Below are 12,597 nucleotides of genomic sequence, written 5' to 3'. Positions count from 1 at the left end.
GGAAGCTTCATGGGGGGCCTTGGGCCGGTTACGCACTTCTCGGCCAAACATACCTCACAGGGTGTTGGTTGTGAGGATAAAACAAAGGAGAGAATGATGATGGAAGCAACTTTGGGTCCCCACTGAAAAGAAAAGCAGGGTATAAATAAGTAATACAGACTGTAATTCCTTTTTATTGGCATCAGCCAATGTGCCGGAAAGCGAACTTTAGAGCACGGGAGAGTTCTTCATCGGATTGGATGCTTAGTACAGAAAAGGCGGTGGAAGAAAAATGTGTGGGCATTATGGAAGAAGCCTTGAGGCTGCAGTTTGAAGTCTTAAAAGTGCAACACAACGAGGGTTGTAGATGTAATTGCATGAGTTTTGGATGCAATATGCAATTCAGGATGCTTCTAAGGCTACTGTACAGAAGCAGAAAAATTGCCACTCTTCCCCAAAGACTAAACGCTAGTAGTAATTTGGAACTGTTCCTAGCACTAATCCTAATTTGTATTTATTCTGACATTTTTTAATCCTGCCCTTCCTCATTTTATCCTGACAACCACTTTCTGAGGTGGACAAGACAGAGTCTGAGAGGCCTTAAGGTCACACACTGCCTGATGGCAGAGCAGAGATTCGAACCTTGGTCTCTCAGATCCTAAATTGACCCTTGAACCATATCAACACGCTGACCTGCCCATAAAGTCAACCAAAGAGGTTTAGACCAGGGATCTATGACCATTTGGACACATTTGGAATTTGGACATGGCATGATGAGTACAGCGATAAAATGGCTGCCACAAAATGGTGGTCCTATGAGGTGGAGCCAGCCACATAATGTTCACCACAGCTCAACTCAGTCACACAGTGTAGATTCTTGTGTTGTGACAGCTTCTGCCAAAACTTTTTTTTTAAATCTGCGCAGCAAATTACATCTCTGATAGGCAAAAGTTTCGTTGAGCAAATGCCCTACCTGGCCCCATTCAGTTCCGAAAAACACTTGGTATGCTCCAGAAAAGATGCCAGTGGGCACAATATTGGGGGCTATAGCATTTTGATCAGTCCTTTATTCAGCTTAGTTTGAACCCTTTTGTGTTTTGTCCTGAGTTGGTGATTTTGGGATTGTTTTTTCTGTTCAAGGCAAGCGTCCCTGTCGGGTTAAAGTCTCCACTCCTTTTGTCTACCTTATAGGGCTGTGAGGAAAAATTCTACTTCGTGAGCTAAAAATGTGAGCAACTGCATATATTGGTTTGCTCTGGGGCCGTCCTTCCTAAGCTAACACAAAAATGTGTGAGCTGGAGGGTAAAAAACAGCTAACTCAACTTAGAGGGAACGTTGGTCATAACATGTAAATGCTTGAGTCAAGATATGACACGTGCTTAGTCATCACCAGAAAGACTGTGTGTGTGTTTGTGTGTGTGTGGGGGGGGCTCTCTATCAACAGGTTCCAGTTGTGTAGTGGGGAACCCAAGATCAGAAGGCGCCAGAAAGATTACATCAGTTTCCAACAGTAGGCAGCTTAGATGTCTCCATGACACCCATAAGCAGGCTGTAAGGAGGGCAACAACCTCCCCCTGCAATTTAGACTGTCTCAGAGTGGGACAAAGGCAGCTCCATTTTATCCCATTGCAGCTAAAAGCTGTCTTATAGACCTGTTGCTCGTGAATTTGGTGTTCTCTTGACAACAAATGCTAAGAATCGGATTTTCAGAATCCAACCAAGGCGACGAGCCCATCGAGTTCTGCATCCTGTCTCCAGCGGCGGACGGTTGAAGGACTCTCTGAGATTAGAAGCCCACCAAGCAGGGCGCGAAAGCAAGACTGATTTTTTGGCTTCTCTCGTAGCAAGTGTTGCTCAGAGGTAGAGTTCCTCTGGCTATGGAGGTTCCACTGGGGCTTGTAGTTGGAGTCTAGCTTCTTGGCGCCAACGGGTCTTATATTGAGGGTGGGTCGTTTGCTTTCCTGAAGCTTTTACCTTCCCGCCCTTTTAAACAATAATAAAAGGCGGTGGTGGGGAAAGAGAGACAGACAGAGGCGCTGCTTCTGCTTTAAAAATGCAAATAGATCCCCCCGGCGGGGGGAGAGGAGGGGAAAAAAAAAAGGAAGCCAGAAGCCACATTTTCTGTCGGGCGAACCAATGGGGATCGAGTCTCCTTTCCGTTTTGTAACCAAGGCCCTGCAGAAGCCCCGCCCTTTCCCACCTCTCCGGGCGGGGTGGGGGGAGAAAGAAGCGGGTGGCTCTTTTTTATTGCAAAGGAAGCGAGCGAAGCAGGTGTGCGATGCCGAGGAGCGCCAAGAGGTCAGTGTGGGATTCCGCGCACCCCCCCCCCCGTTCTGCTCCGTGCTTTGCAGCCCCCCCCCCCACCCGGGCTTTGGGGTCTTTCTGGATGCAAAATTGTAATGCAACATTTGGGGCTCCTTCTTTCTGAACGAGACACGCCCACAGCCCCTCTTCTCAACCCTCCGCGCTTTAATCTGGGGTGGGGAGAAGACGATCTAATGCGCTCTCTTAATGCGTCGGAGGGGGCTACCCCCATCCAGCCCACCCTTACTTCCCAGATTGCCTTTCTTCACCAATGAGAGAGGGGGAAATAAAATCTACCCCCCCCCACCCCGCCTCGCCAATGACATTAAATTCCTGTTCTGTTAGAATTTCCTGTGATATGTGGTTGTGTTCTTCTAATTCACTTGTTTGATGGCTTGGCAATGCACCCCCACCCCCCTTAATTTACATCCTGCCACTGCTTTAAGTGCTTGATGCGACGGGGTGTGTGTGTATGTGTGAAAGAAAATTGGGAGCTGCATTCATGCCCAGCAGTCTCTCCTACTGTTTCTGCACTTGGTGAAGAATTGGGCCTTCGCTTGGAAGAAAGGTAGATAGTGACAGATGCGGTAACCTAGGAGAAGCTGAGCACCGGTAACCGTTGCTGGAGGAGGAAAGGGGGGTGGGTGGGTGTTACAAGATGGTAGCAAGTGTGTTTGTGTATTGTGATCCCCCCATCTTCCCTGTGCTTTCCTGGGCAGGTAATTTTTCCAGAACGCTCCTGAGGGGATTTACCGCCTGTTCCTTCTTTCTCCCTGCCTGAACAGAGCCACCTGTGAGAAATTTTCCAGACCTGCAGTTTTCAGATGGTGTGAGGGGGGGGGGGGGGAGAAGGGGGGTGTCATAGCTGTGCTGAAGGTCGTTTGTTGCCAGGAGTGGCATTTGGCAATGCCTGGGGATTGGCGGCTCAGCCTGGGCCGCTCTTAAGCTATTGGTGTCTAAGGGAGGTGCCGATGGTGTTGGTGAGGGGGTCAAAGGTCTGTCTTTGCTTCTTCAAAATTGCAGGCCAGAGTAAACACAGGTAATTTTCCCCCCTTTCGACTGTCCGAAAATGGGGCTGCTTTTCTGACACAGATTGATTTCTGGGTCCGTTTGGACTGTGGGGGATTTTTACAACGCCTCTTCGGATCTTGGCTTTTCGCTGCAACTGTGCGCCAGCCCTCTTTGGGATGGTTTCCCAAGATCTGGTGGTGCAGTTTGAGTGTGCTTATAGCAGAGGGTTCAGGAGATTGTTTCGAAGCAAGTCAAAATAGACCCTGGTGGGCCAATCTCAGGCATTCCCGGTGCTCTCCCAGGGCCACTGTCGGGCCACAAATATTGTCATTTAGGATGGCTATACTGGATCCTTTGCCAAATGCAGATATCTGGACTTCTTCTTGTGAACTAGATTTCATCCAGCATTGTTCTCCTACCCTGTCAGTATCTGTGCTCAGCCTTTTCTTCATTTGACTTGTTCATCTCCCGCATGCTTTGTATGCATGAAACCACCTTCTGTCGTCAAGCCATTGAAGCACCTAGTTCTATAGTTGTTGTTTTTCCTTTGACTCTAATGGTCTCTGGAGGGTCTTGGGCAGAGGAAGGTCTTTTTCATTATCTGACATCTTTTATATTGGATATGCTGCTGTGGGTTGAACATATGCATCTAATTTGTAAACTTTTCATCTCTGGACTCTTTTGACCCTTGCTTCTGTAAACCTCCAAGCTGGGTGTCTGCTTTATACAGAGCTAACCTAGGAACTTCAACCAATGCAAAATATGGCAGACCAGCCCTTGAATTGTATTGAGTTGTGTTTGCATACAGCTTCTTGTTTTACAGTGGCTGAACCGGTTGCTGATTTTGATTCCAGGCCCCAGTCAGGGTGCTGGTTAGTAATCTTTTAAAGCTCTGTGATCTGGGGCCCTCATACTTGAATTTCCCTCTCTTGGTATGGGCCCGCTTGCCAAATCAGAGTATCCGCTTTGGACAGAGTAAGTAGTGGGATACAGTTTTAAAAGAACTTAAAAGAAAATGTGCCTGACCACTGAGCTATGGAGGTCTGAAGTTAAACTTGGTTATCCATAGATGTAAATTTTCCTCCATGAATATCCCAAACTGCCTTTGGGACACAACGATCTGTTTCCTTCCTCTGTGTCTAATCTGTCACCTTTTTATCTCACATTTCTGTCAAGGGTAGGCATGTACCATTTTCATCTGTTCCCTTTTATTCACACAACAGCCACATGAGGGAGGTTAAGCTAATGAAGAGATGTTGACTCTAGGCCAGGGCTTTTTTTGTAGCAGGAACTCCTTTGCATATTAGGCTTCACACCCCTGATGTAGCCAGTCCTCCTGGAGCTTACAGTAGGACCTGTACCAAAGAATCCTGTAAGCTCTTGGAGGATTGGCTACATCAGGGGTGTGTGGCCTAATATACTAAGGAGTTCCTGCTACAAAAAAGCCCTGCATATCTGGTAATCTTCATGATTAAGGATTTGAACTTGGGTTTCCACAGTCCTCGTTTGGCACCCTAACCACTATACTCTACTGTCTTTTACCATCCTCTGCCTAGCAGAGACTGGGGCACAGAAAGTCACCTGCTGTCTCACAGTCTTTAGGTGGAGATTCTGCAATTGGAACCCAAGAATTCACAATAGGCACTTTCTGAATCACCATATGGTCCTACCTTATGCTGATTCAGGCTTTTGGTCTATCCAATCCTGTAATTGTCTCCTCTGACAGGTAGCAGCTCTCCAAGGTCTGAAGCAGAAAAGGGTCTTCCCCAGTACATGAGATCCTCTAACTGGAGGCACAATTTGATACCTTCTGCTTGCCAAACAAGAGCTATCCTGCTTGGCTCTTCCTCTCACAACAGGATGTTGTGGTTTGCTTGTAAAGGTTCTTATGCTCCGTCCTCTGTGCATTCTCTCTCGTATTGTGGAGTAGAAGATCAGGCTTTCAAGGAACCCAATTCCACCATTTGTTTGTGTATTTACTTAAAGCAGTTCTGCCTTGCCTTATTTCCTGGGACTCAAAGTTGGCTAACAATCCAGCGGCTGGGTTGGCAGAATACAAACGATAAACAACACAGTGATGAGATGTAAAATACAGATTAAAACACAGAGATAAAAGCAGTCAGAATTGAAAACACCAAAAATGGAAGCAACAATGATGGATTAATAACTGCTGGGAGTGTGACAGTGAGTAAAATTGAGCAAAATTGGAGCCCAGCAGCACCTTTAAGACTAAAAGTTTTATTGAGAATGTAATCTTTCGTGTGCTAAAAGCTTTTAGCGCACAAAAGCTTACATTCTCAATAAAACTTTGTTGGACTTAAAGTGCTACTGGGCTCCAACTTTGTTCTGTTTTGGTTCAGACCCACATGGCTGGATCGAGTGAGTAAAACCGTAAAGGGAATCAGTTGTGATCCTTGGCACGTGCAAATGTGATTTTAAAATTGTATTTAGAATATTCATATTCCTCTTCTGATGTGGCTGACCATCCAACACGGGGTTGCAAACGCACAAAGTCGAACAGCCCAATTAACAAGATAAAGGAAATGCATAGATCTTAAAAGTGTGTGGAATTACAAATCACACATAATGCAAACCGCACCATTTAAAAACCAGAGAATGGAAAACGCTGTTGCTTCTGCTTTCTTTGGAGGGCCAGTTTGCTTCTCCGTCTCTTTCCCAATTGCTGCCCAAGACAACCCAGAGGCCAGGGTGATGGAGTCTCTTGTTGGATGCTTACTACAACCCCCTTGACCCCTGTGGAGAGCCAGTTTGGTGTAGTGGTTAAGTGTGCAGACTCTTATCTGGGAGAACTGGGTTTGATTCCCCACTCCTCCACTTGTACCTGCTAGCGTGGCCTTGGGTCAGCCATAGCTCTGGCAGAGGTTGTCCTTGAAAGGGCAGCTGCTGTGAGAGCCCTCTCCAGTCCCACCCACCTCACAGGGTGTCTGTTGTGGGGGAGGAAGATAAAGGAGATTGTGAGCCACTCTGAGACTCTTCGGAGTGGAGAGCGGGATATAAATCCAATATTTTCTTCTTCACCTGGCAAGGGACTATGCAGAGGTTTGCCTGAGACACCTCGAGGGATTCCCTGGCCTTATGTGGTGCATGTGCTCACTGATGTGGCAAGATCTGTTGGGTGGTTTTGCATTTGTGCAGTGTTGGGCTCAGATGGCTTTTGCTAGGGATTTGGTGTGGACGTTAAAGCATAAGTGTGCCTATGTTGGATCAGACTCAGGTGGGTCCATCTGCTTCACCATCCTTTCCATCACTGTGGTTGACAAGATGCTCCAGAAAGTCTGCAGGCAGGGCACAAAGACCAAAGCCTTCCTGTACTGTTGCCCTGCCCCCAGCAGCAGCATTCAGAGAGAGTTCTTCTGAACATGGAGGTTCCATTTGGTTCCCATGGATAGTTGCCATTGCTTGATCTTTCCTCCACAAACCTGTCTGAATTCCCTTTTCAAGTCAGCAGCTAATGACGTCACCACGTCCTGGATTCTCTTCTCCAGGTTTGTGAAAAAGGAGAAAGGCATTTAGGCAGATTGCGGTTGTAGGTCTCATTCTTAGTTTAGTGCGGGGGTGTCGAATTCATTTGTTATGAGGGCTGGATCTGACATAAATGAGATCTTGTTGTCCGGGCCATGTGTGTCGTAAAATGTAATGCCAGTTAAGGGGAGATAGAAACTTTATAAAGGACACAGACAAACACACTCAGCCTAATCCACCTCATTGGCTTGTTGAGCCTTAGCCAACAAGGAAGAGAGGCATGGCTCAGTAGCTCTGCTGCGCAATTGAGAGAGCCTGGCAAAGCAAATTGTGATGCAGAAGGAAGCAAGAGAGGGAGAAGGAAGCAGATGACAGTGAGTTGCTCGCGGGCCTGATAGGAGCCCTCTGGGGTCTGATTTGGTCCCCTGGACAATGATTGACACCCCTGGTTTGGTGCATGGGTTTGCCTGAAATCGTGGACTACTGGTTCCCTGTCTCCTCCAAGGGTTTGACTAGTTAACAGGGCTAACCATCCACACCACAGATTTAAACTGGATTAATAGCCATATCCCATTCTTTACTTCCTGTAGTTCTGCAGTGGGACAATCTCCAGTGACAATTTTAAACACCCAGGATACATAAGATTGTAATGCAGATGTGCCCTGGGAATTGCATTTTCTGTAGGGAGGGTATAGAAATCTTTGGGATGTGGGTAGCTGACCCCTTTGGGCATTGTCTTATTATGGTTATGGGAGAGGAGCACACTAAGGCAGAGACATGTTTGTGCTATGGGGACTTTCCCACTCAGGGATATTGCAGGCTTCTATTTTAAGGGTAATTTGGCCATGTTGATCAGTGGCATTAGAACAAGATTCAAGCCCTGTAGCATGTAAAGGCCAACAGAATTTTCCAGGGTATAAGTTTTGTGAGTCAAAGCTCGTTTGAAGTTGGCCTTTAAGGCGCTACTAGACTTGAATTTTGTTCCAGTTTAAGGATGAATATCATTTAACATTTGTTTTAAAATAAAAAAACAAACTGGGTTATAACATTAACAGCAAGAAATGTAAGGTTTTTTTTCCTTCGTATGATCTCATTGGGTCTCATTGATTTTTCAGATTCATGGCTTTGTGGGTGGCGGGCCCAAGCCTTCAACACATCAGCCAGATTCTGGCTTTCTTTTTTTAGATGTACAGTGGTTTTAAAATACTTTACCGTGCCGTGTGTAATAATGAGGCTTAACTATCGGAAATCTTGTGTGCTATTTTTTTAAAGGCTGGGCCTGCCCCTTTCCCTGAATTTTAAGAAAGGATTTCAAACAGACTGCTCGGTTCCTCCCCCCCCCCCCAGTATTGTCTGTTTCATATTCACTTGGGATAGGGTCAGGGACTTGCAATGTCCTCTGAGATGCCCTTGCAACATTTCTGCAGACGGCTTTGGATTCAGGACTCCTGGGTTTGGAATCCTAGCTCAATGGCAGGGCGGTTCCTTTGCACACAGAAGATTCCAGGTTTAAGCCCCCCCCCCCATCCCATCTCATAGTAAGAGCATGGGCCCTTTCTCTGGCTTAGATCCTGGAGAATCACTGCTGGTCAGGGCATGATAGGCAAGGCAAGAGGAAGGCGGGGTCGGAGTCTGTTTAAAGAAGGTAGCGTCATATGTTCATGAATAAATCTAGTTCAATTGTTCCACTTTTAGCTTGAGAGAAAGAGTCATCGTTCAGTGGCCAGAACCCTTTCTTCATAGGCAGAAGGTTCCAGGTTCCATCCCTGGCATCTGCTTTTAAAGCAGGGGTCCCCAATTTTTTTGCGTTTGTGGGCATCTTTGCAGTTCTGAGGGGGGAGGAGGAGGAGATTGGATTTATACCCCACCCTACACTTGGATCTCTCAGACCGGCTTACGATCTCCTTTCTCTTCTCCCCACAACAGACATCCTGTGATGTAGGTGGGACTGAGAGAGCTCTTTTGAGAACTGCACATAGTGTGGTGGGTACATCACCCAAAATGGCTGTGGTAGGAGGTGGAGTCAGCAACAAAATGGCTGCCACAGCTTACCTTCAGTCACGTAGTGAAGATCCTTGTCCCATGGTGGTAGCTGCTGCCAAAGAGACATTTTAAAAAATCTGCCCAGCCAATGAAATCTCCAGAGGCCAGTCAGAAGTCTTGCTGTAAAAGCTCCATGTGGCCCCTACGTAGCCCAACAAGAACTCATTTGCATATTAGGCCACACCCCCTGATGCCAAGCCAGCCAGAACTGCAATCCTGTGCATTCCTGATAAAAAAAAGCCCTACCTCCACCTACTTTCTAACAACACTTGGGGAACAGCAGAAAAGCTGTCATTGAGCAGCATGGTACCCCAGGGCACTATGATGAGATCTCTGTGTTGCAGCCTCCTAGACAGCAGGTTTGGAGGAAGACCTTTCTCACCCTGAGCTACTGCTTGCTGGAGGAAGAGAATGCTCGGTTACATGGACCAGTGGCGTGACTCGGCATATGACAGATTCAGATGTTCTTGAGCATGAACTACAGTTATGCTCTTCTGCGTTTAGAGCCACAGCTCAGCGGCTGGGCACCTGCTTTGTGCATACAAAGTCCAGGACCAGTGTCCAGCTAAAGGATCTCTGAGAAAGGGCCAGAGATCTTTTTATCTGTCATGGACCCTGGAGAGCCACTGCCAGTCACAACAGCAAGCACAAGAAGCTGAGCATTGAGCCCTTTTTTGGAGAAAGCCAGGCGCAAAATGCTTTAAATAAACGAAGAATAAGTCCGCAAAATATTCATCGCGGACTTATTTATTGTTTTTGGTTAATCTGGTTCATGATTTCCTTGCGGTTGGTCTAAATAAACCAAGGCCTTTCTTGGTTTTAAAATAAACCATATTGGATCATGTGGAATCCAAAAACAAGAACAAAATCCACATAATGTCTTTCCTATGGAAGGAATTAACATAGATTTTGTCTCAGTTTAAGGTCGGTATTGTATTTTCAAGAGCACAGCCGTTGTTTGATCTGCATGGCCTTTTCCTGTCTTCATTTTACTCTCAAGAAGCATCTCCGAGATGGGGAAAGGTGCCTTAGGCATTCCCCTATCACGTTGGCACCACTTGTCTATCAAATTTGAACTTCCAAAGTGCTTGCAGATGTATTGTTGGTGGTTGCCGCATGGCACCAAAACTGCATTCCTCCAGAGATTTGCCAGTCTTCCCAGGAGTGCATCTTCCCAGTCATTTTCAGTTTCTCCTGCTTTGACTGCCATGTGATGGTTGCTGTGATGCTGCCTTGAGGGATTCATTGAAGAAGAAGAGCCAGGGGAAGGTGGAGTTGGGGAAGGGAGGGACCTAATTGGTATATAATGCTGTAAAGCCCACCCTCCAATGCAGCCATTTTCTCCAGGGAAAGTGATCTCTGCCGTCTGGGGATCAGTTGTGATGTTGTAATAGCTCCAGGCAGCATCTGGAGGTTGGCAACCCAGGATGCCACACAAAGGGTGGGGAAGGCTCATTCTCTGTTGATTCTGGCCTCAACCTCTTGCCTGTGGCCGTTGCCAAGTGGTTTCTCTGCCCCTCCCCCCCATTATCAGACTTTGCTTCCTGATCCCTTGACTTTCCAGCAGCCTTTGAGCTATCAGGTGGAGCTGTTGACAACTGGATGCTGGAGTTTCCCCAGACGGGTTAAAAGAGGTCATTCTTGCCCCTCCTAATGTCATTCTCATGCGAAAAGTGTTGGTAGGGACAATGGAATGTCTGGAATTCTTGGCGTGGATTCACACATTTTGAGTCGAGGGGTCCGCATAATTTTCAAAGGGGTTTTTGTAGATGTGTTTGGTGGTGGTGATGGGGTGAATGAACTGGATTACAGATTTATTTCTGAAATTGCCTTTATTCAGGATCGTATGTTGGGTGTATTGATGCTTTGCTAGTGACTTTCCTGCATTAAACCCATCTTGGTGCTTGATGGTCATAAATGAGACCTTGTCGGGTTGGGCCATTGTGTGTCATAAAATGTAATGCCAGATAGCGGAGATATAAACTTTATAAAGGATACAAACACAAAGATTTTTTAAAACTTAAAACAAATCATGCTTAAAACATTATCACTCTTGCAATATTTTGTTTAACAGTCGCTGATAACGGACACCTCTTTGATCAGAATTATTGCATCAGAATCTGGAGACAATGTCTGTGCTGTAGCAATCTTGAGTATGCTGTTCAGGTGCATGTCTGTAAGTTGCAAACCTCCTTTTGATTTATTGGCATTCATTACAGAAATCTCATGGTCAACACTTTGCGCCTAAGACCCAGGGGGAAACATGAAATGGCTGGGCACTGATAGATTTTGTACATAAGTTGCTTCATATGTTGGTTAGCCACTGGAGAAAACAGAGGCTTTGCTCTGTAACTCCTGTGCGATTAAGCAAGCTGTGATGCAGAGGGAAGCAAGAGAGAGAGAAGGAAGCAGATGACAGTGAGTTGCTTGTGGGCCTGATTAGAGCTTTCTGAGGGCGTGATCCAGCAATCAGGCCATTCATTTGACACCCCTGGTCTAAAGAGCATTTGGGATCTTCAAAGCAAGGAGAGGGTTTACTGCATTCCTAAGGAATTGTATCTGGCCCTGTTCTTGCTATCAGACTGTGTTTGGGCTGTACCATTTCTTTGTGTGGATGAAAGTTCAGAGATCAAATGTTCCTCTGTCTCAAGAAAAAAAATCACTGCATGCAAAAAGTTAGCATATCAGAAGAACAGCTAGGCAAGATCCTTCCATCCCCAGCATGCAAGAAATTTTAATGCTGCTTCATATAAAAAAAAATTTCTCTGCACATAGAAGGTAAGCATCTCAGGAAGACCTTGATCACAAAGGCAGTTTCCCCCAGGGTGAGGCTCATTCATTGCACTCCGGGTGTGCTGACCCCTGCAATTTCCCCAAATGCAGGAAACTCGATTGCATACTCTGACAGTCCTAGAACACTTCCTCTGAGGTATTAATTTTTTAGATTCGGGGAATTGTTTGTGTGTGTACAGAGGGATATTCAAACTCCCACCACACACAAATCTACTTTGACAGGGAGGTAACTAGGCAAGAAGCTTTCTCTTTACACGCTGGTTTTCCGTGAGCAGAGGAATTGTTTGTACGGGGGAGTCATTCCCTAATGTGAGTTTCCTCCTGACGTTCAGCTCAGCCATGTGGTGGTTGCTTCTGTGAGAACAGGGCCTTAGCCTTCCTACGCTGGAAGTGACTAACCACCTGTTTGGGGTTCAGATCTGGGTTTGTTGACCTTCATTACTTATACTTTTGCCAATAGGCAGGAGGAGTGAAACAGAGATTGAATCCTAGTGCAAACTCTCACCAGCTTCCTATTTAAATATGGGAGTGTAACCAGCCCGCTGGGTCACTAGTCCACTAAAGCCAAGGCATGGATAAACTCTTGTTAACGTTTAAGGTGCTGGAGGAAGCCTGATCGCTTTTGCTGGAAGAGGTGGTCACAACCAATGTTCCCTCTAAGCTGAGTTAGCGTGAGCTAGCTCACAGGTTTTTAACCTCCAGCTCACACATTTTTGTCTTAGCTCAGGAAAATTGACTCCAGAGCGCAATTATTTATGCAGCAGCTCACAACTTTGATGTCAGTAGATCAAAAGTAGAATTTTTTGCTCACAAGAGTCGGCAGCTTAGATGGAACATTGGTCACAACTGCCCTTGGGAATTACTGCTTATAAACTAAACCCATTTGAATTGCGTGACATAGAAAAAACCAACAGAACAGATGTGTTGGTGACACTGCAAGATAAGTATTTCCAACTTTCACCAAATAAATTTGGTGGGTGGTGT

General features: G+C 46.2%; 1 protein-coding gene across 1 annotated transcript in view; it reads left to right on the top strand.

The window, feature by feature from the left end:
• The first annotated feature begins 2,153 nt into the window (after positions 1–2,153).
• The window catches only part of FCHO1 (FCH and mu domain containing endocytic adaptor 1), a 72,140-nt gene continuing 61,696 nt past the window's right edge, over positions 2,154–12,597 (top strand). The window contains exon 1 of the mRNA XM_060232509.1: positions 2,154–2,277. The gene's annotated coding sequence lies outside the window, so the exon portion shown is untranslated. The remainder of the gene's footprint in view (positions 2,278–12,597) is intronic.

Source organism: Heteronotia binoei, chromosome 2 (genome assembly GCF_032191835.1).
Source record: "Heteronotia binoei isolate CCM8104 ecotype False Entrance Well chromosome 2, APGP_CSIRO_Hbin_v1, whole genome shotgun sequence".
Taxonomy (NCBI): Eukaryota; Metazoa; Chordata; class Lepidosauria; order Squamata; family Gekkonidae; genus Heteronotia; species Heteronotia binoei.
Note: the sequence above shows the minus strand (reverse complement) of the source record. Positions and strands in the feature narration are given on the sequence as shown.